Here is a 26,736-nt window from a genome sequence, read left to right as displayed (position 1 = left end):
CATTGGAACGATTGTAGTATAATTTGGTACTAATTTATCTTGACTATAAAATTACACTAGTACACTATGTGTGTATAGAGCAGGACCATTTGAAGTTGTTCCTTTTATACTGACTGTATAAAAGAACAGAACATCTATTATTATGGATGTGCGTACTCTTAATCCCGATATAATAACAAGCACATGTACTTAGTATTTATTTCTTTAATTTATCAAAGGGTGAGATTTATTCGTTAAATCAATAGGCCCGATAAGTTGGAAAATAATATTATTTATATGGTGTATTGTTAATTATAGAAGAAAACTGTGTCCTATTTATTAGGATGATGATGTCCCCTTAAGGAGTTTATAAGGATTGTCATGTAAACCTTGCAGGTGGACTTAGTTCATACATGACAATGAAGTTGAGTAGTACTACTCTTGGAGCTAGATGTTAATTAAGTGAGTTGTCAGTAACTAATTTAATTAATGGGCATTCGATATCTTAAACGCAGAAAGAGATTAACGCATTCATGATAAGAATGAGCCCATAATGTAATATGGGATTGGTGCGGTAGTTCAATAATAACTTTTTAGTGGTATGAATTATTATTGATGAACTTGAGTTGGGTGTTCGGGTCGAACATAGGAAGCTCAAGCTCATCAGGAGGTCAAAACCAATTCATCCTCTAGGTCCCTGTTGTAGCCTCTATGTATAAAGTCTCGCATCCACCCAAGTCATCCTTATGGCCGACCATATCCTTGCTTGGTGCCCAAGCAAGGGGCCGGCCAAGATGGATTTAAAAGTGGGTTTTTAATTTAAATCTTTCTTTTTGTAACTATCTACAATGTTTTAAAAGAGAGATTTTAAATTTTAAAAACTTTCCTTTTTTGAGGACATCCACATGGTTTTAAAAGAGAGGTTTTAATTTAAAAAAAATCTTTCCTTTTGTAGCCATCTACAATGGTTTAAAAGAGAGATTTTATTTTTATTAAAACTTTCCTTTTTTGTAAAAATGATTTAAAAGAAAGATTTTAATTTTAAAAATCTTTCCTTATTGTAGTCATCTACAATGTTTAAAAGAGAGATTTTTAATTTTAAAACTTTCATTTTGTAGTCATCCACAATAGGAAATTTAAAAGCGAGATTTTAATTGTTGTTAAAATCTTTCCTTTTTAGCCATTACCAAGGATTATAAAAGAGGATCGATGGTGCCTTAGAGAATAATAATCATCTACACAATTTCTATTCCTCTTCTATTCTCCTTGTGGTCGGCCCCCTCATATTCTTATTCTCCCCTTGCTTTCTCACCTAAGGTCGGCGGCATCAAGAGGCTTCAACCATCTTATGGTCAGCGGATTGCAAGGAAGAAAGAAGAACAAGAGGTGGTGTTCCTAGCATTGATCCCTCGGTGGCCGAAAGTCTTGGAAGAAAGAAGGACTTGGGTGATTTTTGCGTCTTGGTAGATCATCGCCCACACGACATCCAAGAGGAGGAGAGGAATACAGCAGAAGATCAAGAGATCTTTAAACTACAAAGAAAGGTATAACTAGTTAATTGTTTCCACTATGTACTAGTTTATTTTTCCTTTGTATGGATGCTGAAGTACCACCACAAGAGGCTAGCGATCTTGTGCTTTAATTGAGGTCTCTGTAGTTTAACCTAGGGTTTACTGTAAGGAGTTTAAATATTCAATTTCTTTGAAAGGCTTTGACTAGAAAGTGGTGGATGATCTCATACCCAAGAAGGCTGAGTGTCTCGCCAACGACATGGAAGCCAATCCTTGAAATGATATTTAATCAACTTCTGTAATATGGTTTAACTTCTGATGAACACATGGGTTGAACTTGGATTAATAATGTTAAGTTCCATTTGCAATCCAAGTTTAACTTCTGAAAAGCATATTGGTTGCTAGGAAAAGTTCCGTGCTTGTACAAATTTTTGTATAGGGGAAACAGAACGAAATTCCTAGTAGCACTAACAATTGGTATCAGAGCTAGTTTTTGTAGGTGCAGCGGAGACCGGCAAGAGGGGGGTGAATTGCTTTTGAAAAATTAAAACGATACCCTCCTCGAATCTTTCAACTCAAATATAAAGCAACTATAATAAAATTAAGAGCAGAAATAAAAGGAGACAGAAATTTAACCTGATTACAACCAAGAAGGTTGTTAATCCAGGGCAGTAAGAAAAGCGCAGTAGAAGATCTCCTTTGCTCAAGGAGGAGAAGCCTTTTACATACTTAAAACGCTCACTAGTTGCTAGGAAAGACTACAGAATTGATTGCTTGAGTTGTTATGAATTCCTAGTTCTAGGGGACTTTAAATAGCCTCTGGAAATATGATCTCGAGGGTCCAGGGCACCTCCAACAGGAGTCCAAGGTGCCTCCATCGAGTGGGTGGACAAAACTTTATCCAAAAGCTTAACGTTCAAATCTGCCGGGTCCGAGGCGCCTTCAATAGGGGTTGAAGGCGCCCTCAAGCTGGAGGCGCCTCCAAGCCTGATGAAGGCGCCTCCAAGCTGGCTGGAGCATTTCCAGCTTGGTTGCTTCTTTGCTTCGTCTTCCGAAGTCTCATTCTTTTGGGTGATTCCGGCCAACTGAAATTGGGCTCACCCGAACCCAATTTTCGGCCTTCTCCTCGAGCAGGCTTCCGTCCGGGTTCTCGTCCCTCGAACGCCGCGCACGTTCTTCTCGTCCACCGGAGTACTCTTCCGCAACTCTCTCGTCCTTCGGACGCACCGAGCCCGTCGGCTCCCTTCCCGAGCCGTCCTTCTCACTAGCTGCGTCTTCCGTGTTGATACAGTCTGACCTGGATGTTGTTTTGCTGTTGACACTGATTTAAGTTTGTATCAGATAATTAACTCAGATTAATTACTAATCCAGGTTGACTAGGTTAACCTAATTGAAGCAGTTGGAAAGTCCTTGTGAGTGAAGCCAGGTGAAAACCCTAGTGAGTGAAGCTAGGTGCAAGTCCTGGTGAGTGAAGCCGGGCAAGGGAAAATCCAGATGGATCAAGGGTGATCGGACATCTGGTGTTGAAAAGTCCAAGAAGGAAACTTGGCATGCGGAGTCAGAGATGGTTCAGTAGCTCGTTCTCTAGGACCAGATAAAGTCGGAAAGGGCTAGGGAGCTCATTTTTCCGGACTAGGTCAGAGAGGGCTCGACCCGGACTGAGTCGAGAAGCTGGATCGGTCGGCAGACCGATCGGTGGCTCTGACACTGATGATGCCGGCCGATCGAGGTGTCGATGGCTCGAGCGTTTGATCGATGCGGCCGATCGAAATCGATAGCCCATCTTTCTTGATCGATGCGGGAGACCGATCAGAGGCTAGCGTTTGGGAAGAACGCTATCTGATTCTCGGGACCGATCAGATTAAGCCTGATCGGTCCGCAGACCGATCAGAAGCTGTGCGCGTTTGGAAAGAGCGGTCTGGGGACAGATCAGATTAGTGCCTGATCGGTCCGCAGACCGATCAGCGATGATCCAGAAAGCATGGATCGGTCTGCAGACCGATCCACGGTATTGGTTATTTTGCATGTACTTTTTCTGATTGTCGTATTTGTCTTCACCATCTGTTTTTAACCATCTGCTGTGAGTCTTTTGAGCTTGCAGGTTGCAGGTCACATTCTCATGGTTGAATTCAAATTGAGCTTCATTAAGAGAAGAAGACAAGTGCTCTTTACACTGTGATTTGCTGCAACAGATGCATTTGAGGCATCAACGTTCACTGGGTTTCTGATTGCGATTGGGCTGCGATCTGCTTGACTCCTGGGGATTGGTTCGAGCTCAGAAGACGCCAGTGATGACTGTGATATCATTGGTGTGAGTTCAGAGAACCAGGTAAGGAGGAAGAGGGATTGGCTGCAGCGCTGATTTGCGCAGTTTTGACCAGATCTGTGACAGCAGAGATCAGATTTGAGAAGCAGTAAAAACAGCGAGAGGGGAACAAGAACAAAACAACAACGAAGAAAGCTTGAAAAAAAAAAATCTGTGCTGTTGTGCGAAGTTCTTGAGCTCTCGGGTGAACTGCGATCTCTGTTTTCTGCTACTGATACTCGCGTGGTTGTAAGCATTTCTATTCTCCTTTGCCACCAAGTTTCTGTAAGTCTCGTGCTTTAAGTTAAATCTTCCTTGAGACTCTGTTGAGAGGTTGCTCCACCGAGAAGGAGACATCTTTAGCCGGAAGTTATACGGGGTGCGATCTACCGAAGATCAAGGAGTCGTCCACCTTACGGACACGCCGAGGAGTAGGGGCAAGTTATCCCCGAACCTCGTATATCTTTGTGTCTGCTGTGTATGTGTTTTTCTTCCTTCGTTTTAGTTTTTCACTTCCGCTGTGCTAACTAGTTTTTGTGTAGAAATCTCTGTCTAAGCTTTTTTTTTTAAGAGGCTATTCACCCCCCCCCCTCTAGCCATCTAAGATCCCAACAAGTGGTATCAGAGTCTGGTGCTCTTCATCTGGACTAACATTCCAAGGAGCAACAAGATGGCCATGAAGGAAGGATTCAGCACCAACAGACCACCGTTCTTCGATGGAGCAGATTTCCAGTATTGGAAGAGCCGCATGGAGTATTACCTCAAGACTGATATCTCCATGTGGTTCTCGGTCAAGGAAGGCTTCACACCACCGAAGGACGAAGAAGGCAAGGAACTCGATTCATCAAGGTGGTCTACTGAACAAACTCGTAAAGGGCAAGCCGATGCCAAGGCGGTTGTCACCTTACAATGTGGGATTGCCAAGGACCAACTCGTCAAGGTAGGTCCATTCTCGAGTGCAAAAGATTTATGGAACAAGCTTATCGAGCTCCAAGAAGGAACTCGAGATTCTCGGATAGCCAAGAGGGACCTATTCTTGAATCAACTACAAAATCTCACCATGAAGGAAAATGAAACGGTAAGTGAACTACATGGGAGGTTCAAGGAAATCATCAATGGTTTACATTCCGTGGATGAACGCGTGGAGAATCGCGACCTAGTAAGGTACGCTCTTAAATCCTTTCAAGGAATGCCTTGTGGTCATCTATGGTAGATGCCTACAAGGTTTCCAAGGATCTTTCCATTGTTAAATTAGACGAATTCTTTTGTGAAATGGAACTTCATGAACTTGCTAACAAAGGTCAAAAGGAGAAAGGTATAGCTTTGGTTGCAGGAGAAAAGAGCAAGGATGGGAGAAGAAGGAGAGAAAAGAAGAAGGAGAAAGAGATTCCTTCATCTTCATCCTCCTCCGAGTCCGATGATGAAGGTGGATCATCATCAAGCGAGATGGCAAATTTTGTGAGGAGGATCATGAGAAGAAGCAGGAGATATAAAGGAAAAGGTAAACCTAATGATCAAAATATCGATAAGACTAATGTTACATGTTATGAGTGTAGCAAGAAAGGCCACTACCGGAGTGAGTGTCCAAAACTCAAGAAGGAGGAACGGGCCAAAAAGAAGGAGGAAAGAGCCAAGAAGAAGAAAGCTCTCAAGGCCACTTGGGATGAATCCTCCTCAAGCTCATCGGAGGAGGAAGAGAAGAAGGAGAAGAGTACTCGGCAATTGGCACTCATGGCAAGGGAGGAGTCCGAATCCGAGAGTGATGACTCAAGCACATCAGCCGCGGCTTCATCATCTTCGGATGATGAAGAGGTAACCTCTTCTCACTTAGAAAAATGCTATAAGACTATTACACATTTGTCTACCTTACTTAAAAAATCAAAAACAGAAAATAAATCATTAAAAGAAGAAGTAGAGAACTTGAGAGCTCTTAGGGAAGATGAGGTTGATGACCTACATCTAGAGCTCCTTGAAGATGAAAACAAAGCCTTGAAGGGTGAGGTTGAGAAACTCAAGAAAATGCTTGAGAAATTCTCAACTAGCTCCAAGACATTAGACATGATTCTAAATGCCCAAAGGGCGGTCTACAACAAGGCTGGATTAGGATACCAACCTAAGGAGTCTAGTTTTATTTCTTTAGTGTCAAGAACCCAATTTCATAGATCGCATGTTTCTAGGGTTCATGAGACTAGGAAGAAGGTAACAAAGGCATGGGTGCCTAAGTCTTTCATTGTAGATGCATTAGGTCCCAAGATTTGGGTACCTAAAACATCTATCTTTCGTGTCTTGTAGGCATTGGTAAAGGGGGAGCGTCTATCAACTTGGTTTGTTGATAGTGGATGCTCCAAGCACATGACCGGGGACAAGTCACTATTTTCTACCATTCAAAACAAAAATAGAGGTAATGTGTCATTTGGTAACAATGGTAGTCTTAAGGTTGTAGGAGTTGGAGACATTCACATATCCGAATGTCTCCATATCAAGAATGTCCTTCTAGTCAAGGGGATGACTTTTAATCTCCTAAGTGTCAGTCAATTGTGTGATACGGGTTACACAATTGAATTTCATTCAAGTCAATGTTTGGTTAAACACATTGACACACTTGACACAGTACTAGTAGGCACAAGGGTTGATAATATTTATCAAGTATCGTTTAAAAGTGCTACTAATGCTTTGATTAAGTGTTTCATGTCGAAAGAAGAAGAGTCTTGGCTATGGCATAGAAGGTTGGCACATGTAAACATGAAGAACATCCGGAAGTTGGCCAACCAAGGATTAGTGCGAGACTTACCCAGCATCAAGTACCACAAGACCAAACTATGTGATGCATGTCAAAAGGGTAAGCAAACAAAAGGTGTTCATAAAGGTAAAAGCATTGTAAGTACATCTACTGCTTTAGATTTATTGCACATGGACCTATTTGATTGCAACAGTGTAATATCATTGAATGGAAGTAGATATTGCTTGGTAATCGTTGATGATTTTACTAGATACACATGGACTTTCTTTTTGAAACATAAGGACCAAACTATAGATATTTTTATTTCCTTTTGTAGAAGAACTGAAAATGAAAAATCGACAACAATTAAAACCATTAGAAGTGATCATGGTGGGGAATTTCAAAATCATAGGTTTTTAGAGTTTTGTCAAGAAAAGGGATATAGGCATGAGTTCTCTACTCCAAGGACCCCACAGCAAAATGGGGTTGTGGAGAGAAAGAACCGAGTCTTACAAGAGGCTGCACGAAGCATGCTCAATGAGTACTCACTACCGAGCTACTTATGGGCTGAAGCTGTGAATATAGCTTGCTATGTGCAAAATCGAGTTTTAATACATAGGTTTTTAGGAAAGACTCCCCATGAACTTTGGTTTGGGAAACCACCTACAATTAAACATCTTAGGGTGTTTGGTTGTAAGGTGTTTATTTTGAACACCAAGGACCATCTTGGGAAGTTCACGGCTAAGGCTGATCAAGGGATACTGGTCGGGTATTCTCTTACCAGCAAAGCCTATCGAGTCTACAACAATAGGACCAAATTGATTGAAGAGTCCTCTGATGTAGCCTTTGAAGAAATCCCTAACTTAAATGATCAACCAAGGGATGTAGGAGAAATTCAATTTGGACTTAGAAATCTAAGTTTGAATGATCAAAATGAAGAACGAGTTGAAGTTGACTCTGATGTTGATGAGCAAAGGCAACAAAGAACTCAATCTGATCCTTTGCCTGATATTGAGTCTTTGCCTGTGCCCAGTGAGACCATTCATGAGGCACCATCAACACCAAGACAATCTAGGATAGCCTCTAGTCACCCCCAAGACCAAATTGTGGGAGACATCCAACAAGGGGTTAGGACTAGGTCATTCTTTAGAAATGAGTCTAATGAAGTCGCATTGATTTCAGAGATTGAACCAAAAATAGTTGATGAGGCATTGCACGATCCTGATTGGATCTTAGCTATGCAAGATGAGTTAGGTCAATTTGAAAGGAGCCAAGTGTGGGACTTAGTTCCTAGACCTAAGAAGACCACCATTATTGGAACTAAATGGGTCTTCAAAAATAAGTTAAATCAAAAGGGAGAAGTTGTAAGAAACAAGGCAAGACTTGTAGCCAAGGGCTATAGTCAAGTCGAAGGTCTCGATTATGATGAGACTTATGCTCCCGTGGCACGATTAGAGTCCATTCGTTTGATGCTAGCTTTTGCTGCACATAGAGGTTTCAAACTCTATCAAATGGATGTTAAATCTGCCTTCTTAAATGGTTTTATTAAAGAAGAAGTCTATGTTGAACAACCACCGGGGTTTGTGAATACCGAAGCTCCAAACCACGTGTACAAGCTCAAGAAAGCACTTTATGGGCTTAAACAAGCACCACGAGCTTGGTACGAAAGGTTGTCAACATATTTACTAGAGAAGGGATTTGTAAGAGGTCAAATAGACCCAACACTATTTCTGCGTAGAGATGGTGAAAATATTTTTGTAGCCCAAGTATATGTCGATGACATAATTTGTGGCTCAAATAACAAGGGCTATTTGAATGAATTTATTTCTCACATGGAAAGTGAGTTTGAGATGAGTCTAGTAGGAGAATTGACATTCTTCCTTGGACTTGAAATCAAACAAACTCGAGATGGCATTTATGTCCATCAGACGAAATACACTCAAGAGATGCTTAGAAAATTCAATATGAGTGACTCTAAGGAAGTGTCCACTCCAATGGCGACAAACACTCGCCTTGACAATGATGAGAGTGGGAAACCAATTGATCTAACGCAATATAGAAGCATGATTGGTAGTCTTCTATATCTCACAGCTAGTCGACCGGACATACTCTTTGCTGTGGGCATGTGCGCTAGGTATCAAGTCTGTGCCAAGGAATCTCATTTAATTGCAGTTAAGAGAATATTGAGATACCTTAAGGGCACAATTCGAGTAGGTCTATGGTACCCTCGTACAGAGTCTTTTGACTTGATAGGCTATACCGACTCCGACTATGCTGGGTGCAAATTGGATCGGAAAAGCACTAGTGGGGGTTGCCAATTCTTAGGTTCATCATTAGTTAGTTGGTCAAGTCGGAAGCAACATTGTGTTGCTCTCTCCACGACCGAGGCCGAATATATTGCCATGGGAGAGAGTGTATCACAGTTGTTGTGGATGATACACACCCTAGAGGATTATGGACTTTCTTATAAGGGTGTACAAGTGCTATGTGACAACATTAGCACGATCAACCTAACTAAAAATCCAGTCCATCATTCAAGGACCAAGCACATTGAAGTGCGTCATCACTTCATTAGAGATCACGTAGCTAGGGGTGACATTGTGCTCACATATGTGGAGTCAAAGTCAAACCTAGCCGACATTTTCACCAAACCCCTTCCGGAAAATGAATTTAGTCATTTAAGGAGGGAGTTGGGGATGTGTTTGGCTCCTTAGGTCCTTAGGACTTCATCATGATCAATAAGGACAAATTAAAATGACAAAAGAAATTGGGAATGATTTTGGGCAACTTGGGAACATCTCACACAAACTATAAGGTTTAACAAAATATTTTTATTTGCTAGAAATGGGGTGAGATGCTAGGAACAACCAAATTATTCAAAATGTATCATGCATCTCTTGAATAATTAGGTTGAAGAGACATTAATTGAGTATGGGGAACACCATTACATAATTCATGTGTAATTGGTTCCTAGATCTTACTCATATATTCCAACCAAGGAATCTTGGTTGGACTTTTGCCTAGAAATTTTCTAATCATGGTTGATGGTTGATGTGTTGATTGGTATTGTTGTTTGGTTCATGTCATGACTTTTGATTGATAAAACGATAGGTTATTAAAGGAAATAATAATAACTTGGATATATTTTGACAAACTTGAAACTAAACATAACAAGAATCAAGAATTTCAGCTTTCATGCCTTGATTGCAAATTAGGACAAGTTGTCTATATTTTGACAAACTTGAACCTGATCATAGAGACGAGTTTAGCAAAAATATGTTTTGAACTCTTAAGGACCAAGAAGACAGAACTCCATATGTTTGGAGTTAGTGTGAGGTTTTGTTTGATGAGAATCTGAAACTTTAGGGCTATAAACCTGTTCAGACCATAACTTTTAGGTAAGAGCTATGCTTGTAGATCCTCCATGTTCTAGGTGCTGAACTTGGGAGTTTTCCTAGAGAAACTCCCACGAATTATCGAACACAAGTTACTGAAATTACTACTTTCAGTTACTGAAATTACGGGAGAAATCAGACACTGATCGGTCTACGGACCGATCAAGTCAGCCTGGCACGCTCGAGCCCGCTACTGATCTCTTTCTGATCGGTCTACAGACCGATCAGAGAGTTTCCTGATCGGTTTGGAGACCGATCAGATCAATTCGGCAGAAAAGCCACTGATCAATCTCTGATCGGTCTACCGACCGATCAGGAATCTTGTTGATCGGTCAAGGGGACCGATCAGTGAGTACTGATCGTCTCCTGATCGGTCCGTGGACCGATCAGGATGATCCTGGATCGGTCCAGGGACCGATCAGGAGGCTTCTGATACCTTCTGATCGGACAACCGTCCGATCATTTCTTCACTGTACACCCATCTAAACCCTTAAAACCTCCCGATCCCTTATTTTCCTCATTCACGGGAAACCCTAGCCGACTCTTCCCACCAGCTCACCCTTTCTCTTCTCTTTGCACGCCGGAACACTAGTCCAGTTCTAGCCCTCCGAAGCTCTAGCCGAGAGTTCAATGGCACCAAGGTAACTCCTATTTCTCTAGAACTTTGGCATTTCGACTTCATTTCTCACATATCTGTGGCTTTGTGTTTCGGGTGGCTCCTGTGCTCTTCTTTTTCCCATTGTGTCCCATTAGAAAGAAACCAGTCGATGAGGGTTCTTCTAAGTCCCCAGCTGAGAAAACCAAGTCTCCTGCTCCCTCTCGACCCCAACCAGCTAGTTCCAGTAGATTCCCAAACCGCCAGTCTGAGCAAGCTTTTCAACAAAGGACATTCAAATTACTCCCTTGTAGGTCCGTGGATAGAAAATTCATGGACGAATTTTGCCCACAAGTGTCCGAAATCATAGCATACTACAAACTCGATTCACTAGTCTACTTGGAACGGGATATCAACTATGACTTGGTCTCTGAGTTCTATAATAACCTTCATGAGACTAATGATCGAGGTTTTAAAACAAGAGTTGCTAAGCGGACTCTTGATTTCAGTATCTCATCTTTCTTTGAGTATCTCAATTGTCGGAGGTGTTCCGGTGATGTCTTTTCGATATTTCCTGACTTACCAGATCATTTACTTCCACCGTTTGATATCTTACCTGACGATATATATGAGTACTTCTTCAGACAGCCTAGACAAGGGCAAGATGAGCTAGATGTTGACTTCCCTACTTTTGCAGCCTTGAGATTATCTCCTCAAGATTACATTCTTTTTAAAATTGTCACGAACTGCCTTCTACCTATCACATCTAAACCATTATCTGAGATCCGATCATATCATTGTCTTATGCTTTATGGTTTGCGTCGGCGTCTCGATTTTGATATCATGTCGAGCATCTACTCCTCGATCATATCATATTCTCAGCCTAGCGGCTTCACTATTTATATGCCTTATGGGCATATAATTACTGATTGGTTTGAGACCCTTCAGGTTGATGTCTCTAAGGGTAGAATAATCAAAATGGTCAGGCAGGATTGCCGACTTGGGAAACGGGCATTTTCCAAGTCTGGAATCATAGGGCAAAATGGGGATGTTCAGTGGAAGGATGGGAGAGCCTTAGGTGAGTTACCACGGGGACCTCCACGACAGGTTGCATCTGTTCCTGTTGCTGCTCCTCCTGCTGACATTGGCGAGGCGGATCCAGACCTGCGCTGGAAGATCGCTGAGTTGGAGAGCTGATTTGATCGTCACGAGGAGATGGTGGCTGCTGAGTTCGATGGACTACGCATACGGATTAACCAGCGCTTCGATGATATGCGCAGTCATCAGGTGGTGACACAGCAGTTGCTACTCGGATGGATGGCACGCTACCCGCCTCCGCAGTCTTACCCAGGCTATCCATCCTCCAGCGTGCCGCCTCAGGATTTCACCCCTCCTGCCGATGGTGGTGATGTTCCTCAGTGTGAGGATATTGATTGATACAGTTTGTTTGTTGACTGTCTGTATTTTGGATGTTATTTGTTAGTTTTTATGTCGGACCTGGATGTTTGCACTTCTGATGCTACTCATGTATTTATGCTACTCAGTTTTATATTTGCTTGCTCTTTATTATGCTTCATTTTCTATCGGCTTTTAATATGCTGTTCCTATGCCATGATTTGATTGTATCTTATGTCTTTCTTAATGTCATATTGTGACCTTAGAGGGAATTCTAGGTCAGTTAAGAGAAGGCAGTATGGGTTAAGGGGGAGCCTTTTGAATTTTTTGTCACCTCATTTGCACCTTTTCGGTGTTTGACAAAGGGGGAGAGGATACCTAAGTTTAGAAATGTATGAAAGCTTGATTTTAGGGGAGAGGATAACGGGAAGGATCTTGATTCCCGTCCTTGACTTGGTGGTGTATCCGTCTTAGGGGGAGGATCCTGATTTCCCTGAAATTATGGGTATATGAGCATTTCTGATCTAAACTTAAATCGTGTTGTCAAACAACAAAAAGGGGGAGATTGTTGATACAGTCTGACCTGGATGTTGTTTTGCTGTTGACACTGATTTAAGTTTGTATCAGATAATTAACTCAGATTAATTACTAATCCAGGTTGACTAGGTTGACCTGATTGAAGCAGTTGGAAAGTCCTGGTGAGTGAAGCCAGGTGAAAACCCTAGTGAGTGAAGCTAGGTGCAAGTCCTGGTGAGTGAAGCCGGGCAAGGGAAAATCCAGATGGATCAAGGGTGATCGGACATCTGGTGTTGAAAAGTCCAAGAAGGAAACTTGGCATGCGGAGTCAGAGAGGGTTCGGTAGCTCGTTCTCTAGGACCAGATAAAGTCAGAAAAGGCTAGGGAGCTCATTTTTCCGGACTAGGTCAGAGAGGGCTCGACCCGGACTGAGTCGAGAAGCTGGATCGGTCGGCAGACCGATCCAGTGAAACCTTGACACCTGATCGGTCTGCCGACCGATCAGGAATTGATCAGTGGCTACTGAACGTTTACTGATCGGTCTGCAGACCGATCAGAAATCGATCAGTAGCCCACTGTGTTTTTACTGATCGGTCTGGAGACCGATCAGGAGGCTGTAAGCGTTTGGGAAGAACGCTATCTGATCGGTCTCGGGACCGATCAGATTAATGCCTGATCGGTCCGCAGACCGATCAGAAGCTGCGCGTATTTGGAAACAGCGCCATCTGATCGGTCTGGGGACCGATCAGATTAGTGCCTGATCGGTCCGCAGACCGATCAGCGATGAAAGCGTGGATCGGTCTGCAGACCGATCCACGGTATTGTTTATTTTGCATGTACTTTTTCTGATTGCCGTATTTGTCTTCACCATCTGTTTTTAACCATCTGCTGTGAGTCTTTTGAGCTTGCAGGTTGCAGGTCACATTCTCATGGTTGAATTCAAATTGAGCTTCATTAAGAGAAGAAGACAAGTGCTCTTTACACTGTGATTTGCTGCAACAGATGCATTTGAGGCATCAACGTTCACTGGGTTTCTGATTGCGATTGGGCCTGGGGATTGGTTCGAGCTCAGAAGACGCCAGTGATGACTGTGATATCATTGGTGTGAGTTCAGAGAACCAGGTAAGGAGGAAGAGGGATTGGCTGCAGCGCTGATTTGCGCAGTTTTGACCAGATCTGTGACAGCAGAGATCAGATTTGAGAAGCAGTAAAAACAGCGAGAGGGGAACAAGAACAAAACAACAACGAAGAAAGCTTGAAAAAAAAAAATCTGTGTTGTTGTGCGAAGTTCTTGAGCTCTCGGGTGAACTGCGATCTCTGTTTTCTGCTACTGATACTCGCGTGGTTGTAAGCATTTCTATTCTCCTTTGCCACCGAGTTTCTGTAAGTCTCGTGCTTTAAGTTAAATCTTCCTTGAGACTCTGTTGAGAGGTTGCTCCACCGAGAAGGAGACATCTTTAGCCGGAAGTTATCCGGGGTGCGATCTACCGAAGATCAAGGAGTCGTCCACCTTACGGACACGCCGAGGAGTAGGGGCAAGTTATCCCCGAACCTCGTATATCTTTGTGTCTGCTGTGTATGTGTTTTTCTTCCTTCGTTTTAGTTTTTCACTTCCGCTGTGCTAACTAGTTTTTGTGTAGAAATCTCTGTCTAAGTTTTTTTTTTTAAGAGGCTATTCACCCCCCCCCCCTCTAGCCATCTAAGATCCCAACATTCCGCTCGACTTCCTACGCTCATAAGCTCCTACACACTCAGACACAGGGACCAAACACAAAGTAGGACCTAACCAACTTGGTTGATCACATCAAAACACCTACGGGGACCAACAATCTCCCCCTTTTTAATGTGCATCAACCCAAGTTTAAGTTAGGGTTAAAATAGACAGAAAAGTAATTTTAAAAGAAAATTACTAAACTAACATATTAAGCATCAATTTGCAATAAATCAAATTGCAACTACTAAAGTAAGAGTTAATCAGAAATTTTTTTTAAAAAAAAACTCTCTCTCCCTAAACATGTACTTCTTTAAACTTGTACCTTTCTCTCCCCCTTTGATCACAGTAAAAACGGGGTAGCAGAAAAAATTTTAGCATAAATTTTTAAGTTAGAAAAAATTTCTAATTTAAGAAAAAAAAACTGTCTAAGTAAGCTGAAATTATAGAATTTTCAAAAAAAAATCTATGTAAAATGAAATTTTTGGGAAAAAATTCTAAGTAAAATTTCTAAGTGTCAAAAGAATTCTAACTAAAATGATTTGTTTGAATTTTTCAAAATAATTTTTAAGTAAAAAAAATGATTTTTAGAGAGAAAAAAAATTCTAAATAAAGCTTTCAAGAGACATTTTTCTAGATAATAAAAATGAATTTCTAAGGAAATGTTTAAAAACTTTTCAAAGCATTATTTAATTCTAATTTTAATGCTTTTATCATAAAGTTAATTAAACATTTTCATTTCGATATTTCGGCTTCCAGGTCATGGCGAGGCATTAGGCCTTCTTGGTTATTGGAGCAACAACCACTTCCTTAGACAAAGCTTCCATAAAAAAATTCAAAGTTTAATTTTCTTACTGTAAGCTTTTAATAAACTAAATTAATTTAGCACAGATTTCGGAACCCAATAGAGGTTCCTTCCTACAGGGTTATTCAAAAATTTAGGGGGTACATAGTTCTTAGGCACTATTTTAAGTTGACCCTGATGGTTTCTAATGTACCAATTCAATTTTCCATAAATTTTTAATTTTGAGTTTGGAAATTTATTTGTTTTTAAACATGCATCAGATTTCAATTTTTCAATTTATAATTTTAATTTATCATTTTCTGATTTTAGATGATCATACATTTCTAACGGGCATGCTTTTGCTAGGTTCAATTTTAATTCAGCATTTTCTTTTTCTAATTTGAATAAGTCTTTGGAAAGAGACTTAATAAAGTGAAAAGACTGAGCCGGGGTTAGATTGCGTACCTGACTTACCTGACTCGGTGACGCTCCCCCTTCATCGTCGCTCTCTGCTGAAGATGTTCCTCCCCCTTCATCTATGCTCATCTCTGAGCTTGACTCTTCTTCTATCTGATGGTTAGCCATTAGCGCTAACCCCGAGAAGACTTCGATGTCTGATTCGAAAGACGATGATTCTGACCAAGTGGCCTTCAGGTTCTTGTGCTTGGAGGATTCTGGCTTCTTGTACTTGACCTTTTCTTTCTGCTTGCTTTTTAATTTTGGGCAATCCTCCTTGATGTGCCCTTCTTCGTTGCAGTTGTAGCAACGAATCGTTCTCCTTTTTCGCTCATGCTTCTGCGATCTAAATTTGTTAGACTTAAAAAACTTATTAAATCATCTTACCATTAATGCAGCCTTATTTTCGTCAATCGAGGCTTCGGAGTCAGAACCGTTTGTTCTTGCCTTCAAAGAAATGTTCTGACTTGTCTTTTCTACTCCAATGAGCTCTGCAATTCGAGATTCGTGAAGTTCAAAAGTTGAAAATAGATTTTCTAGAGTACTTACCTCGAAGTCCTTAGAGATGTAGTACGCATCTACTAAGGATTCCCATTCTTGAGTTCTCGGGAAGGCATTGAGCGCGTATCGGATCGAGTCCTGGTTTGTTACTTCTTCTCCAAGATTAGTTAGTTGCGTGATCAGCTATTTGATCCTTGCTTGGAGTTGCGCTACCTTCTCACATTGGTTCATCAGGAGGTTCGTTAATTGGGTCCGGAGGATGTCGCGCCTCGCTAGCTTAGCTTCCAAGGTACCTTCGTGAAGCTCCAGGATTTTTTCCCAGAGGTCTTTCGCGGAGGAGTAGCTTCCGACTCGACTTACCTCTTATGGTGGCAGCACGCTCAGCAGGTGGAATTCTTCCTTTCCGTTGGCAACAAACTCGGCCTACTCCTTCTTGCTCCACTGATGCTCTTCTTTGTCTTTCGGAACTTCAAAACCTTATTTCATAGTTAGTAAAATATCAAAGTCGATTTTAAAGAATACCTCCATCCGGCATTTCCATGTTGCGAAGTCTCCGTCGAACTTCGGGGGATGAATATTTGCTCCGACCATCGTCTTGATCGTTGTGCTTCAATCGGCGGTTAGTCCTTCTTAGGCAGTCTGGCTCTGATACCAATTGTAGGTGCAGTGGAGACCGGCAAGAGGGGGGTGAATTACTTCTGAAAAATTAAAACGATACCCTCCTCAGATCTTTCAACTCAAATATAAAGCAACTATAATAAAATTAAGAGCAGAAATAAAAGGAGACAGAAATTTAACCTGGTTACAACCAAGAGGGTTGTTAATCCAGGGCAGTAAGAAAAGCGCAGTAGAAGATCTCCTTTGCTGAAGGCGAAGAAGCCTTTTACACACTTAAAACGCTCACTAGTTGCTAGGAAAGACTACAGAATTGATTACTTGAGTTGTTATGAATTCCTAGTTCCAGGGACCTTTAAATAGCCTCTGGAAATCTGATCTCGAGGGTCTAGGGCACCTCCAACAGGGGTCCAAGGTGCCTCCATTGAGTGGGTGGATAAAACTTTATCCAAAAGATTAACGTTCAAATCTGTCGGGTCCGAGGCGCCTTCAACAGGGGTTGAAGGCGCCCTCAAGCTGGAGGCGCCTCCAAGCCTGATGGAGGCGTCTCCAAGCTGGCTGGCAGCATTTCCAGCTTGGTTGCTTCTTTGCTTCGTCTTCCAAAGTCTCGTTCTTTTGGGTGATTCCGGCCAACTGAAATAGAGCTCACCCGAATCCAATTTCTAGCCTTCTCCTCGAGCAAGCTTCCGTCCGGCTTCTCGTCCCTCGAATGCCGCACACGTTCTTCTCGTCCACCGGAGTACTCTTCCGTAGCTCTCTTGTCCTTCGGATGCACCGAGCCCGTCAGCTCCCTTCCCGTGCCGTCCTTCTCGCTAGCTGTGTCTTCCACTCGACTTCCTGCGCTCCTAAGCTCCTGCACACTCAGACACAGGGATCAAACATAAAGCAGGACTTAACCAACTTGGTTGATCACATCAAAACACCTACAGGGACCAACATTTTTCTGCCTCTATGTGTTTGGTTTTTAGTTAAAGTATGCACTTTTCATACATAAATTTAGGTAGGATAATAGTAGGATGTGCAAATAGATTAACTCTGTGGTTGCAGGCATCCTAGTTCCACCTATTATGGCTCTATTGTGTTTGTGTGTGATTTGGACCCTCGGGCATGTCGAGGGCATTTTATGTGTATGCATGATTATAATTATTAAATACAGCAGGAGCTGTATTAGTTTTAGGATTTTACATCTATTCGATCTAGATTACATGTACATTCCCTTGTGGAATATAAGATCGATAAATGTAAAATTTTATTTTATCGCGGATCGTATCCTTGCGAGGCGTGCTGCTATTTGAGGACCAGAGGCTCAGCGGAAAAGGAAGCAAGATAGACGCGACGACATGAACCGTTGGTGGCGGCTAGGGTTAGTGGCACACAGAGGACAGCTATGGATGAAGTTATAATAGTTGGAAAATTATTTTTCATATTTATTACCTTTTTATGCTGTTTATATGTGCTGTGTGTGTGTGTGTGCATATTAAAATTTCTCATTTTAAGTAACTATGTGGGAGAGGAATTATTTAAATTCCACGGTCTCCATTGCTAGTTTATAAGTGATGCATTCAAACTTGCGCATTGGTTTTGAGTGTCTTCCTCCACATCGGATGAGTTTGTTTGCAGATCACTAGAAACTCCCTTTATGGATGATTATAGGAAATTATTTAGGTTTGTGTAATTTTCTCCATTTGAAGGGGTGCAATCCTATTTAATGGACTAAGTATCAAGTAATGGTATACACTTAGGCGCATTTAATAGTATCCTCTCCATTGGAGTCACTGCTATTATTTGTGTGACCGAAGAAAAATCAACTATTAATTTTATTTGTCATAAAGTTAGGTTGGCAAGATAATAAAATTAATGGGTAAAACCCCCTCGTACAAATGTTTGAATTTGTATATGTCCACACTATCGTGGCATACAAAATTCACGGTGTTTTAAGGTGTTGGTGAATTTAAATGATATTGTTTGAGGAATCAATATTATTTTAAATTCTAAAGTTTTGACCAAAGATTTTGTGATTCTTAGGATTTCAAATGACTTTCAATCCTCTTGCTGTTATATTGAAAGAAAACAAACTTACTGGTCCCAATTACATTGATTAGAAATGAAACTTGGGCATTGTCTTAACTACTGAAGGTTACAAGTTCATACTTTTTGAGATCTGTCCAAGCCTGTCTAATAGTGATTCTAGTGAAGAGGAGATTGAGTATCATAAGAAATGGGTCAGGGCAGATGAGATGGCGCGGTGTTACATTTTGGCTTCTATGTCAAATGTGTTGCAACATCAACATCAGGTCATGCCTACCGCTTATGACATGATGTGCAATCTCAAGGAACTCTTCGGACACCAGAATCAGGCTGCTAGGCAGGAGGCTATGAGAAACATGATGACGACCACCATGACTGAGGGGACACCCGTAAGGGATCATATCCTCAAAATGATAGCTCTTTTGAATGAGATGGAAGTCCTTGGAGCATAAATCGATGGGGAAACCCAGGTCGATATCATTCTCCAAACGCTGCCTAAAAGTTTTGAGCAATTCCGCCTGAACTACAACATGAATAAAAGGGTTTATCGTTGGTAGAACTTCTGACAGAACTTCAAGCAACAGAAGGGCTATTTCGTCAAAGTTCTCAAATTCACATTGTTGAAAATTTTTCTGCTTCTATGCCGAAAGGCAAAAAGAAGAAAAAGAAACAAGTTAGTTCAGCAAAGAAAGTGAATCGATCTCTAGGGACTGAGCCGCATGCAGGTGTGAAGAAGCTGAAGGGTAAGTGCTTCACATGCAAGCAATCTAGACATTAGAAAGTGGACTATCCTCGCAGAAAGGAGAACAATAAAGTTATATTTTATTCTCTAGTGGTTGAAACATGTTTAGTGGTGTTATCTACCGGTACCTGGTGTGTAGATATGGGAGCCACTGATCATGTCTGCGATTCATTGCAGGGGTTCCAGGAAACTCGATGACTAGATGAAGGGGAGATTACCATCTACATGGGCAGTGTTACAAAAGTGGCGGTTGTTGCAGTGGGAGATGTTTATTTATCTTTTGATAGAAATAAAATATTGATTTTGAGAAATTATTTTTATGTACCAGGTTTTAGAAAGAACTTGATTTCAGTTTCTAAATTATTTATGGATGGATATTCTGTTTCTTTTGATGACAAAGTAGTTGTCAAGAAAAATAGGATATTTATCTGTTCTGGTACGTTGGTTGGTAATTTGTATACTCTAAATCCAATAACTCCTATGATACAACAAATGAAAATTAATAACACATCTTCTAATTCTAATAAGAGAAAGCAACCTTCAGAAATAAACCAAACATATCTTTGGCATCTAAGGCTTGGTCATATTAACTTGAGTAGGATTCAAAGGTTAATAGCCGATGGACCTTTAGGTTCATTAGTGGTGGAAAATTTTCCAACCTACGAATCTTGCTTGGAAGGAAAAATGACCAAGAAACCTTTTAAGGCCAAGGGGTATAGAGCCAAAGATGTGTTAGAATTGGTTCATTCTGATTTGTGTAGACCTATGACTATGCAGGCAAGAGGTGGTTTCGAATATTTTGTCTCTTTTATAGATGACTATTCGAGATACGGGTACATTTACTTGATGTGCCCCAAGTCTGAGTGCTTTGATAAGTTCAAAGAATACAAGGTTGATGTGGAGAAACGTCATGGTAAAAGTATCAAGACACTACGATCTGATCATGGTGGCGAGTACCTCTTAGGAGAGTTTAGGAGTTACTTATCAGAGGTCGGGATTCAATCCCAACTGTCTGCACCTGGTACACCCCAACAGAATGGTGTGGCGGAATGAAAGAATAGGACTCTTATGGAAATGGTTAGATCAATGATGAGTTATTCAGAATTACCAAATTCATTTCGGGGATATGCTCTGGAAATGACAGTGTACATTCTGAACTTAGTACCTTCTAAGTCAGTAACCTCTACTCCCACAGAATTATGGAATGGGCATAAGCCTAGTCTAAAACATATTCGGATTTGGGGTAGTCCAGCACATGTGCTGAAGGGAGATGCTGATAAGTTAGAATCACGTACAGAAGTTCTCTTGTTTGTGGGTTATCCTAAAGGAACGAAAGATGGTTTATTTTATAGTCCTAAAGATCAGAAGGTCATTGTTAGCACCAATACCCGATTTTTAGAAGAAGACTATGTAATGAACCAAAAGCCCATGAGTAAAATTGTTCTTGAGGAAATAAGAGAAGACACGTCTACTTTAGTACCAACGATATAAGATGAGATACCACAAGAAACTGCAACACATGTCACAAATAATGCACAATTACAAGTAGTACCTCGTCGTAGTGGGAGGGTTGTTAGGCAACCTGATAGATTCATGTTTTTGGGAGAATCTTCAAATTTGATCCCTGGTGAACATGAACCTGATCCCTGGATATATGATGAAGCATTCCAAGATAAAGATGCAGCATTTTGGCAAAGTGCAATGAACTCTGAAATAGAATCTATGTACTCTAATCAGGTCTGGGAGCTTGTAGAACCACCAAATGGTGTAAAAGCCATTGGATGCAAATGGGTCTACAAAAGAAAAAGAGGGACAGATGGGAAGGTGGAAACCTTCAAAGCAAGGCTTGTTGCAAAAGGGTATACTCAGAAAGAGGGAATCGATTATGAGGAAACCTTTTCGCCGATAGCCATGCATAAGTCTATCTGGATTCTTTTATCTATTGTCGCTCATATGGATTATGAGATTTGACAAATGGATGTTAAGACAGCTTTCCTTAATGGAAGTCTTGAAGAAAATATCCATATGAAGTAACCAGAGGGATTCATTGAGAAGGGCAAAGAGCATCTTGTATGTAAGCTCAATCGGTCTATCTATGGACTGAAGCAAGCTTCGAGATCTTGGAACATCCGGTTTAATGAAGTGATCCAGTCTTATGGATTTATTCAGTGTCCGAATGAGTCTTGTGTATACAAGAAGAGTGACAGAAATGTGGTGGTATTTCTTGTACTATACGTAGATGATATTTTGCTCATTGGCAACAATGTCAAAGTGTTGTCAGACATAAGGGTATGGTTGTCCAAGCAGTTTGATATGAAGGATTTGGGAGAATATGGACATATTCTTGGGATCAAAGTAATAAAGGATCGCAAGAAAAGAATGTTGTGCTTATGCCAAGCTTCATACATCGATACTATTCTAGCTCGTTTTAGCATGCAAAACTCCAAGAAAGGTTTTCTACCATTTCGGCATGGAGTACCTTTATCTAAAGAGATGTCTCCTAAAACATCAAAGGAAATAGAGGACATGAAGGCAGTTCCTTATGCTTCGGCTGTAGGAAGCCTAATGTATGTGATGCTATATACGAGATCGGATATCTATTTTACTGTGTGCATGGTTAGTAGATATCAAAGTAACCCAGGATAAGGACATTGGACTACCATAAAACATATATTGAAGTACCTGAAAAGGACTAGAGATTATATGCTAGTTTAACAGGCAGATGATTTGCTCCCTGTGGGTTACACGGATTCAGACTTCCAATCAGATAGGGGCAATAGTAAGTCGACCTCAGGGTATGTGTTTACTTTGGGAGGTGGAGCCATAACATGGAGGCGTGTTAAGCAGAAATGTATTTTGGACTCCACCATTGAAGCTGAGTATGTGGCAACCTCTGAAACAACCAAAGAAGTTGTTTGGCTCAGAAACTTCTTGATGGACTTGGATGTGATTCCTGGTTTGCCCAAAATTATCACAATTTGTTGTGATAATAGTGGTGTAGTAGCAAACCCGAAGGAACCACGAGCCCATAAGGCAAGTAAACACATTGAGCGTAAGTACCACCTGATACGAGACATCGTAAAGTGAGGAGAAGTTGTTGTCATCAAGATTGCATCAGAAGATAACCTGCCAGATTCTTTCACTAAGGTCCTTCCGATGAGAGCTTTTGATGGGCATGTTGAGGGGATGGGGATCAGATGTATGGCAACATATATGGCAGCATAGACTTTAGTATAAGTGAGAGATTGTTAGAATATATACTAAAAGCCTAGCTTTTTGTATAAACATTTATTTTGAAATGAAAATCACATTGGTCAAATGACTGCATTTAGTTAGATGTAGTTGTCCATTTAATTTATATTGTAGATAACATGGTGTGTGGTGTCACACAGAAGATCATGTTATCAGTTCCTTATAAATTATAAGTAGTAGCTCACGACCAAGATTGATAGGGACAAACCATTGGAACAGTTGTAGTGTAATTTGGTACTAATTATCTTGACTATAAAATTACGCTAGTACACTATGTGTGTATAGAGCAGGACCATTTGAGGTTGTTCTTTTTATACTGACTATATAAAAGAACAGAACTTCTGTTATTATGGATGTGCGTCCTCTTAATCCAGATATAATAACAAGCACATGTACTTAGTATTTATTTCTTTAATTTATTGAAGGGTGATATTTATTCGTTAAATCAATAGGTCCAATAAGTTGAGAAATAATATTATTTATATAGTATGTTGTTAATTATAGAAGGAAACTATGTCCTATTTATTAGGATGATGATGTCCCCTTGAGGAGCTCATAAGGATTGTCATGTAAACCTTGCAGGTGGACTTAGTTCCGACATAACAATGAAGTTGAGTGGTACTACTCTTGGAGCTAGATGTTAATTAAGTGAGTTGTCAGTAACTCATTTAATTAATGGGCATTCAATATTTTAAACGTAGGGAGAGATTAACACACTCATGATAAGAAGGAGCCCATAATGTAATATGGGATTGGTGCGGTAGTTCAATAATAACTCTTTAGTGGTATGAGTTATTATTGATAAACTTGAGTTGGGTGTTCGGGTCGAACACAGGAAGCTCAAGCTCATCAGGAGGCCAAAACAAATTCCTCCTCTAGGTCCCTATTGTAGCCTCTATGTATAAAGCCTCGCATCCACCCAAGTCATCCTTATGGCTGGACGCATCCTTGCTTGGTGCCCAAGCAAGGGGCCGACCAAGATGGGTTTAAAAGTGAGTTTTTAATTTTTTAAATCTTTCTTTTTGTAGCCATCTACAATTTTTTAAAAGAGAGATTTTAAATTTTAAAAACTTTCCTTTTTTGAAGCCACCCACATGGTTTTAAAAGAGAGGTTTTAATTTAAAAAAATCTTTCCTTTTGTAGCCATCTACAATGGTTTAAAAGAGAGATTTTATTTTTGTTAAAACTTTCCTTTTTTGTAACCATGATTTAAAAGAGAGGTTTTAATTTTAAAAATCTTTCCTTTTTGTAGCCATCTACAATGTTTAAAAAAGGGATTTTTAATTTTAAAACTTTCTTTTTGTAGCCATCCACAATAGGAAATTTAAAAGAGAGATTTTAATTGTTGTTAAAATCTTTTCGTTTTAGCTATTACCAAGGATTATAAAAGAGGATAGATGGTGCCTTAGAAAAAATAATCATCTACACAATTTCTATTCCTCTTCTATTCTCCTTGTGGTTGGCCCCCTCATATTTTTATTCTCCCCTTGCTTTCTCACCTAAGATCAGCGGCATCAAGAGGCTTCAACCATCTTGTGGCCGGCGGGTTGCAAGGAAGAAAGAAGAACAAGAGGTGGTGTTCCTAGCTTTGATCCCTTGGTGGCCGAAAGTCTTGGAAGAAAGAAGGACTTGGGTGATTTTTGCGTCTTGGTAGATCATCGCCCACACGGCGTCCAAGAGGAGGAGAGGAATACAGCAGAAGATCAAGAGGTCTTTAAGCTATAAAGAAAGGTATAACTAGTTAATTGTTTCCGCTGTGTACTAGTTTATTTTTCCTTGTATGGATTCTGAAGTACCAAAACAAGAGGCTAGCGATCTTGTGCTTTGATTGAGGTCTCTATAGTTTAACCTAGGGTTTACTGTAAGGAGTTTAAATATTCAATTTCTTTGAAAGGCTTTGACTAGGAAGTGGTGGATGATCTCATACCCTATAAAGCCGAGTGTCTCGCTAACGACCTGGAAGCCAATCCTTGAAATAGATATTTAATCAACTTCTATAATTTGGTTTAATTTCTGACGAACACATGGATTAAACTTGGATTAATAATGTTAAGTTTTGTTTACAATCTAAGTTTAACTTCTGAAAAGCACATGGATTGCTAGAAAAAGTTCTATGCTTGTATAAATTTTTATACAGGGGAAACAGAACGGATTCCGAGTAGCGCCAACAGTCCAGTAGTCCCTCGGATGTCTTCCACACCATCCTTCACCGACTCAAATATCCGAGCCCTTGGATAAGCTTCCCAAACTTGGCCGCACCAAGCTCCTCATGTGTGTTTCACCAAGTCCTGCATGACTCGAACACACATATCAAACTAATATGAAAGCCTAACGTAAATTCTTTGACACACACATCAAAACCATGATTATACCGATCTAACTTGGATCGATTGCACTAACAATCTCCCCCTTTTTGATGTGTGGCAATATGTTTAAGTTAGGCACAAATAATAACTTTGAAAATTATAAGCAATATGTAAACATAAAGCATAAAACCAAGCTCCCCCTAAACATATGCTCTCGACCTTAATTTTCAAGTTTTGCACACAAGTATGTAAATAAAGGTTTCTAACTTAAACCTATCCATTTCTCCCTCGTTGATACCATCAAAAATTGTACCAAACAATCATACATTCTATGGCCTCAAGTCTGATCAAATTTTGACCAAAAAAATTGATTTTAGAAAGCAACAGTATGCTGGAAAGCTGGTACTAGTCGACTGGTAGCTGACACAGTCGATTGGTATATTCTGAAATCGAAATTCAGCCTTCTACAGCCAACTTCAGAAATGCATAAAAAATTCTAAAAAATTTATAAAATCATGAAATTTAGAAAACATATTTTTTTTGAAATGTCCTTTAACTAGGAAAAATATGTTTTCATGAAAAGTCAAAGTATTTTTGAAATTTTGACCAAATCTTAAATATCTCAAAAACATGCAATTATGTATCAATTTTAAACCCAGTTTTGCAACCATATGTTTCAAAATAATTATTCACTGTAAATAAAACATAGAATTGTTTTCAAAACATTTGAAATGTTCAACTATGATCTATGGGTAAGATGTTCATTAATTAAACATTTACTTTCCCCATAGTTGGTCTATGATTACTAAAAAATTTGATACATTTTATAACTCATCAAAATGTCATAAGCATAAGTGAATTATTAGTATCATCCTTGTTAGAGTGTATACTGAAAGCCTAAGCTTTTGTAAACATTTATTTTGAATAAAGAATCACATTTGGTCAAATTATCTACATTTGTTTGTAGTTGTTCAATTAATTTATATTGTAGATAACATAGTATGTGGTGTCACATACAGAAGATGATGTTATCAGTACCTTATAAATTATAAACAGCAGCTTACAACCAAAATGGAAAGGAACAAACCATTGGAAGGTCGTAGTGTAATTAGGAATTAGTTTATCTTAACTATATAGTTACACTAGTACACTTAGAGTGTATTGAGTAGGACTATTAGAGCTCGTTTCTTTTATACTGACTTTATAAAGAAACAAAGACCTCAGTTATTATGGAAGTGTGTGCTCTTAATCCTAATATAATAACAAGCACATATATTTGATATTTATTTCTTTAATTTATCAATGGGTGAGATTTAGTTCGATAAATCAATAAGCCCGATAAGTTGGGAAATGATATCACTTATAGTGTGTGTTGTTGATTATAGAAGGAAACTGTGTCCTAGTAATCTAGGTTGATAATGTCCCCAAGATGAGCTCATAAGGATTGTCATGTTAAACCCTGCAGGTGGACTTAGTCCGACATGACAATAAGGTTGAGTGGTACTATTCTTGGATTAAGATATTAATTAAATGAGTTGTCAGTAACTCACTTAATTAGTGGACATTCGACATCTTAAACACAGGGAGACTAACACACTCATAATAAGAAGGAGCCCAAAAATGTAATTTGGGATTGGTGCCGTAGTTCAATAATAGTTCTCTAGTGGAATGAATTATTATTGATAAAATTAAGTTGTGTGTTCGGGGCGAACACGGGATGCTTAATTTTATGGGGAGACTAAAACTAATTCCTCCTCTCAGTCCCTATCGTAGCCTCTTATTTATAGAGTACTATACCCACCTATACCCACCTTCGTACTCATGATGTAGGGGTCGGCCAAGCTAGCTTGTGGTTCAAGCTAGGGCCGGCCAAGCCTTGGTTCATGGGTGGCCGGCCCTAGCTTGAACCCAAGCTTAGGTGGCCGG

This window comes from Zingiber officinale, chromosome 10A (genome assembly GCF_018446385.1).
Source record: "Zingiber officinale cultivar Zhangliang chromosome 10A, Zo_v1.1, whole genome shotgun sequence".
In the NCBI taxonomy this organism is placed as follows: domain Eukaryota; kingdom Viridiplantae; phylum Streptophyta; class Magnoliopsida; order Zingiberales; family Zingiberaceae; genus Zingiber; species Zingiber officinale.
This window is presented reverse-complemented; position numbering follows the sequence as displayed.